The sequence below is a fragment of the Helianthus annuus genome, chromosome 6 (assembly GCF_002127325.2).
Source record: "Helianthus annuus cultivar XRQ/B chromosome 6, HanXRQr2.0-SUNRISE, whole genome shotgun sequence".
NCBI lineage: Eukaryota > Viridiplantae > Streptophyta > Magnoliopsida > Asterales > Asteraceae > Helianthus > Helianthus annuus.
This window is the reverse complement of record NC_035438.2, coordinates 12,048,885-12,056,381: the sequence shown is the minus strand read 5'-3', so window position 1 is coordinate 12,056,381 and position 7,497 is coordinate 12,048,885. Positions and strand designations below refer to the sequence as shown.

Genomic DNA, 7,497 nt, shown 5'->3' with positions numbered 1-7,497 from the left:
GATACGTAAGCGATAACCTTGTCTCGTTGCATGAAAACACAACCAAGACCAAGGTTCGAGGCATCGCAGTAGACGATAAAGTCGTCGTTTCCGTCGGGTAAAGTGAGTACAGGAGCATTGCAAAGCATGTGCTTGAGGGTTTGAAAGGCAGTCTCTTGTTGGGTATCCCAAACAAAAGGCTTGTCTTTATGCATGAGAGAGGTAAGCGGCACGGTGATTTTAGAGAATCATTCGATAAATCGGCGATAATAGCCTGCTAATCCGAGAAAAGAACGGACTTCAGACGGGTTCTTAGGCGTAACCCAACTCTTAGCAGCTTTGATCTTCGCGGGGTCGACGTGAATACCTTGACTATTGACAATGTGACCGAGGAATTGAACCTGCTCTAGCCAAAATTCACACTTGGAGAACTTGGCATAGAGTTGGTTCCCCTGTAGTAGTTCGAGAACCAAACGTAGATGCTGCACGTGTTCAGTTTTCGACTTGGAACAGATCAGGATATCATCGATCAACACGATGATGAAACGGTCAATAAATGGTTTACACACGCGATTCATCAGATCCATGAAAACCGCGGGTGCATTGGTTAAACCAAAAGGCATAACAACGAACTCATAGTGGCTGTATCGGGTGCGAAAAGCGGTTTTGGGTATATCCTCCTCTTGAATGCGTAGTTGGTGGTAGCCTAAGCGTAGATCGATCTTCGAGAAACATGTAGCACCTTGTAACAGATCAAACAAATCATCAATTCGAGGCAGGGGATAGCGATTCTTGATTGTCAACTTATTCAATTCCCGATAATCGATGCACATCCGGAATGACCCGTCCTTCTTTTTGACGAAATGGACTAGTGCGCCCCAAGGAGAGGTGCTCGGGCGAATGAAGCCTTTATCAAGCAATTCCTGGAGCTGACTCGAGAGTTCATGCATTTCGGACGGAGTGAGTCGATAAGAAGCTCTAGCAACAGCATTGGCTCCAGGAATGAGGTCGATACGAAAGTCGATATCAAGACTTGGCTGTAGGACGGGGAGATCATCAGGAAATACATTTGGGAATTCACAAACTACGTGGACATCGTTCATTCCAGGGCTACCTTTCTTTTCCTTCTCCGCTACTACAATGTTAGCCAAGAAAGCTCTGTATTCCTTGCGGAGATACTTGCTAGCTTGGATACATGACATGAGCTTAAGACCTTTAGGAGGAGTTTCGCCATAAACACAGAGTTGATCACCATTCGCAAGCGAGAATCGAATCATCTTATCGAAACAAACAACTTCAGCATGGTTTTCGCGAAGAAAGTCTATGCCTACTATGATGTCAAAACTACCGAGCTGCATTGGAATAAGGTCGATAGGGAAGATGTGATTGTTGAGTTCGAGAATACAATCATGAAGAACAGAATTGACGACAACGGTTCTTCCGGTGGCAACTTCAACATTGAACGTCGAGGGGAGATGGACGCGCTTACGATTAAGGAGCTTTTCAAATTCAAGCGATACAAAACAGTTATCGTCTCCAGTATCAAACAAACACGAAGCATAAATACCATTCACGAGAAATGTACCATTAACCACATTGTTGTCGGCCTGAGCCTGGCGCACATTGATGTTGAAAGTTCGGGCGCGAGCTACTTGTTGTTGTTGCTGCTGCTGTTGCTGGGGCTGTTGTTGTTGTGGATCTTGCTTCACAACTCGATTTGGGCACGTGTTTGCAAAGTGGTTTGGATCACCACACGCAAAGCAAACTCTGGCATTGATCCCGGGTGCCGGAGCCGCTTGCTTGCCTTGAGGAGCGGGAAGTAGAGCTTGTTGAGCAGTAGCTTGAGCTGGACGTGGACCTATACGGTAGTTGGCGGTAAAATGGCCATACATGTTGCATGCACACAGAATCTGCAGGCGATTCCCGTTGGATGATGATAGGTACAAGTCAGGCAGGCCGGGTAAGGACCAGTATAAGCACGCTTTGCCGACGGTGCTTGGGTAATCGGTGCCGCGACTTGGCAGTGTTGAGTCTGTTGTGGAGCTGGTACAGCTTGGAGTGGGCAGCAGTGGTGACAGCACAACTCTTGTTGCTGGAGTTGTTGTTGTTCTTCATCTTGCGACGAGAGGACTTTGAAGATTGAGGAGCAGCGGGGGTTTCAGCAGTTGCAGCGGTGGTAGCTTGATGCAGATTCTTCGAGGCTTTGTCCCAGACACCAGCCTTGACTCGCTTGTCGTTTATCTCAGCAGCAAGCAGATAAATTTCCTCGATTGTTGCTGGTTTTGCAGCTTGCACAAAGTCCGCGACACAATCCGGCAGAGTTCAGATATACTTCTTGATCGTCACATCAGGAGTTTTAACTTGATCCGGACAGATTATACTGATGTGCACAAAATGCAACATATAAATTACATCAATTGTGGCATAAAACTAACCCTTTTTTAGTACTAATGTTGGAAAAAGTGTGTTTTTGTCTTCCTTTTGTTTTTTCAGGATTAAATGAGCTCAAATGAACAAAAGAAGCAAAAAGACAGCTAAATCTAACATAAATACAAGAAAAGGAACAAACGTGGCATGCCGACCCCCCGACAGCATCTTCCCAAGCAAAACAAGAGAACAGAAGGCTGAACACGCCCCGTGCTCAGTAGCACGGGGGCGTGCCCAAGTCTGCAGAAAAGACAAAGTTGTAGAAGCTTCTATCTCCCACCACCGGGGCGTGCCCACTGGACACGGGGCCGTGGTCAACTCTAAGATTCGCAAAATCTGAGGAAATCTTGATAGTACAGATACGTTTCTGCACACGGGGTCGTGCCCAGCGGACACGGGGGCGTGGTCAACTAATACAGACAAAGTGCAATTAATGAAGAAAGAGAAGAGGGATGGACACGGGGCCGTTCCCAATGGACATGGGGCCGTGCCCGAGCTTCTGTTCACGCTATAAATAGGGATGCTTGGCTCACTTGCAAATCATCCCTTGGCACACCACCTCTCTCACACTTCACCCACCCACCACCACCATCACAACACCATCATCCACCACCATCATCAATCATCCATCATAGAGTGTGTGAGTCGTCTCGGGATCCAAGATTGATCGTAAGAGTTCTTGACAATCAAAGGCCATGTTTGCCTAAGTCTCTTACATCACTTGGTGAAGACAAGCATTTAGTGTAATACTTTTTATTTTTAATCTTTTCGCACTTTTTATTTGGTTATGTATTAATGACTTTAATAACTAGTTTTATATGTTGAAGGTGATTCTTCCTTATCATTTGTCCGTGGTGTCTTGGCATTATTTTACTGTCTATATAAAATAAAAGATTTTCACCATTCATATCTCCACAGTCTATATGGAGATATGTTGGCTACCTGGTCGGGGGTTAAGGGAATGGTTTGGTAAGAGTCTTGCCATTGCTTAGTGTATAGATCCGGCAAAGGACCTGGGTCAAATCTAGTAGGACCTCCTTCAATACCCAATGGTATTGGATGGCGGATGTCCAAACTCTTTGATCCCCTCATATATAAACTACTATTAAAACTTAAACCCGGCTACTTAGGACTGTATCCCTGCTGACTCAGACTACTTAGCCGAGGGTAACATCACATTCAAAAGAGGGGCCTACCACATTATGCATTAATAACTTAATTAATTATCTTTCAATAATCCGACCCTTTAGGATTGTATCCTTGCTGACTCAAACTACTGGGTTGAGGGTAACGTCACCTTCAAAAGAGGGGCCTACTACAATAACTAAGATAATCTCTTAAAAAGTGTAAAAGTGCGGAAATAATCAAAGGTTACACTAAAGGCGAGTCGGATCCAAGTGATTCATCTTGTCTATCTGTTTTTGTTTTTATTTTTATTTTATTTTTCAGCATTTTAGTTAATTTTATTTTTCTAATTTAAAAACTTTTTTCTAACTTTTGATTTGATTAGACGTTGAGGATAAACCGGTACTAAAAGCTCTTGTGTCCTTGGACGACCTCGGTATCTTACCAACACTATACTACGCTCACGATGGGTGCACGTGCCCATATGTGTGTTTAGTGTTAGTAAATATCGTGTTTTATAAATTTAAAACTTGGCTAAAAAGTGTATAAGGGCTTAAAATATATATCCAAAATATATAACACCTAACGCACATCAAGTTTTTGGCGCCGTTGCCGGGGACACAAGGATTTTAAGAAAGTTAGGAATCAACGGCCTAATCGTTTTTTCTAATTTTTCTGTTTTTTTTTTTTTTTTGATTCTCTTAATTTTTCAGTTTCTGCAGAGCTTAGCACGGGCCGTGCCCAGCATTGTTACTGGCAGTTTTTATTTCTGAGTTACAGAGAGTTGAGCACGGGGCCGTGTCGAACTCCCCAGTAACAGGGATCCGGAAAACAATCACTGTATCTCCGACCACGGGCCGTGTTCATCTGAACACGGGGCCGTGGTGAAGCTTCTGACCAACGTTCTTTTTGTTTTTATTGCAGGACTTGGAACCCAGGCACCACATCTGAACTCTCCACGTAGTGTATGAGCTCCGGTTCTAGTAGAGACGTAAAAGAACCCCTAGACGAACCCGAACGCTTTCTAAGAAAAAGACTTAAAGCTAAAGCCCAAGAGAAAGTTTCGGGGGACCCACTTCCAATGGCGGACCAACGTACCCTCATGGATTACCTACGACCCACCGTGGGTAATCTTGGTGCCGCTATCAATGCACCGAATGTCGAAGCCAACAACTTCGAACTTCGGGCACATTTGATACAAATGCTTCAAAACTCCGTAACCTTCCATGGGCTTGCGGACGAGGATCCCCATCTACATATTACTAATTTCCTAGAAATATGTGATACCTTTCGGATCAATGGAGCATCAAACGACGCCATCCGCCTTCGAATGTTTCCATTTTCACTAAAAGACTGAGCTAAGGCTTGGCTTAATTCCCTCCCAGTTGGCTCGGTAAACACCTGGGATGAACTGGCCCAAAAGTTTCTATATAAGTATTTCCCTCCTGCTAAAACGGCTAAATTAATGACTGAAATTAATACATATTCACAAGAGGATGGGGAATCCTTATATGAAACTTGGGAAAGGTTCAAGGAGCTACTAAGAAAGTGTCCTCATCACGGTCTTGCGGTGTGGCAATAAGTATCCACTTTCTACAATGGGTTGTTGCCACATACAAGACAAACACTTGACTCTAGCTCCGGGGGACTTTTAGGTGTTAGAACCTGAAGGTTTATTCATGTAGGTTAACAATAGGGATTGATCTTGTAACTAGTTTGTTTATGTTTTGGGTTAAACACTTGTGGGTTGGGCTTGCATATGTGTCGCATGGGCTTGACTAGGTTTCGGCCCTTATGTTTTGTATATAAACACCCCTAATCACTTGATTAGGGGTTGTTGATCACTAGTAGAAGGCAGGCGACACCAAGCTAGGGAACCGAGTTCCACCGATCTTGTATCAGTCATCTTCTAAGTTGAATGCAAGTTTCGGTTTGATTGTTCTTTATTGTGTGTTTATTATTTGATCTTTATATTGTTTCTTGAATCACCTTGTGATTGGTTTCCGCACTCTCACAAGGTTAGATTGATATCATTGTGATCCTCACGGGTTTTACAATTGGTATCAGAGCCATTGAAGCTATTCAAAGGCTCGGTTTTGATATCAATCGGATTCAAGAAGTTTCATATATTACTGATCCGGTTTGTTGAAGTGTTTTTGCAGATCTGTTCATCGACTGTTCTTAAAAAATTCATTGAAAAATCACTGATTTTGGTTCTGTTGATTTCAGCATTGGTGTTTGCTGATTTTTCGGGATTTCGGTGCAACAGATTCAAAGATTACAATATCTTTGAATTTTGGAATTTGCTGAAAAGTCGGGATTGCGAGACAACAGTTCTTATCACTTTTGTTTTGCAGGTTACGACTCGCAATCTCTTAGTTGCGGTTCATCACGTTTCAGTTACGACTCGCAACAGTTGCTGGTTTCGGTTCATCCTGCCCAGTTACGACTCGCAATCAGCCTTGGTTTCGGTTCATCCTGTTTTGTTACGACTCGCAACCAGCTGTTTGATCTTCACTCGCAACTGTAGTTACGGCTCATCCTGTTTTGTTACGACTCGCAACCACTTCGGTTACGACTCGCATCCACAGTTTGACTTGACTCGCAACCATCGACATTACGACTCGCAATCAACAGAAGTTTTTGACTCGCAACCTCGTTTCGACTCGCAACGACACATTGTGACGGACATTTGGACTGTTGACTTTGGACTAAATTAAATTAATTAATTAATTAACTGATTAATTAACAATGTCAACCACCAACAGTGAATTGTCTACCCTAACTCAGCAACAAGAACTTGATTCGAAGCTTGGGACCACATCACGCATTCCTAGGCTAACTGATGCCAACGACTTTCCCGAGTGGAAGTGGCGCTTTGAACAGCATCTTAAGGTTAAAGATTACAAGCTATGGCGCAGCATCTTGAGGGGACCTAGGGAAATCATGATGGAAAGTCCTACAGAACCTGATGTTAAAGTTAAGAAGCCTCGAGAACAATACACTGAAGATGATTTGCTTATTGTTGAAGAAGATGATCGAGCTTTCTCTTACTTGACCATGGGTTTGGGTCCTAATATTGCCATGGGTTTTCGCACCTGCAAATCTGCCAAGGAACTGTGGGACTCTCTGGTAGAAGTGTATGAAGGTAACGAAGATATGAAAGAAAGTCGAAGGAACTTGCTGCAACAAAATTTCAACAATTTCAACCATATTTATGGTGAAACAGTAGATAATCAGATCCAAAGGTTTGTCAAGCTGGTGACTCAAATGCAGATGGAAGAAATTCATACCTCAAACGCCTCCACCAACAGACAACTTCTCAATGCTTTGCCCAAGAGTTGGGATCATCATGTTGCCATGATCAAGAAGACCAAAGATCTTGCAAGATGTACCCTGTCTGAGATGATCTCGCATATCAAAGCTTGTGAATTGGATGACAAGCAGAGAGAGACTAACTACAAGAACAGCATGCTGGCTGCCGGTTTCTCAATAGCTCCAACCACGTCTAGCGACAGCAACACAGCTCTTCTATCACAAGGAGGATTTCAAATGTTTCGCAACAATTCCTCTGTCTCTCAATCTGGATCCTCAAATCAAATCGTCTCTTCAGCTTCTCCAGCTTCAGTTCAAAATGTTGGAAAGGCTTCTGCTGCTGCCTCTGCTTCTGCTCACTCTACGAACAATGAGATGATGGCATTTTTCGCAAGTCAGTCAAAGGAAAAGCTAGACATAGCAGCTTCTGTAATCAACTGTTTGAATGCTTTTCTTGCAGGGAAGCTTGATCCACCAAAGTGGAGTCAAGATGATTTGTCACAGATTCATCCAGATGATGTTGAAGAAATGGATATCACCTGGCAAATGGCAATGGCGGCATTCAGAGCTCAAAAGTTTGTGAAGAAAACGGGTAAAAACAGGTGGGGCAATGCTTGGAATGGAGCTTCTAAAGTGCCTTTCAATCTTCGA

The 7,497-nt window shown here is 43.5% G+C and overlaps 1 non-coding gene across 1 annotated transcript; it reads right to left on the bottom strand.

Moving 5' to 3' along the window:
* Window positions 1-4,990: 4,990 nt before the first annotated feature.
* Window positions 4,991-5,097, bottom strand: LOC118480119. The gene has a single exon (XR_004861755.1). It is a non-coding gene; the product is annotated as a small nucleolar RNA R71 (small nucleolar RNA).
* Window positions 5,098-7,497: the final 2,400 nt, after the last annotated feature.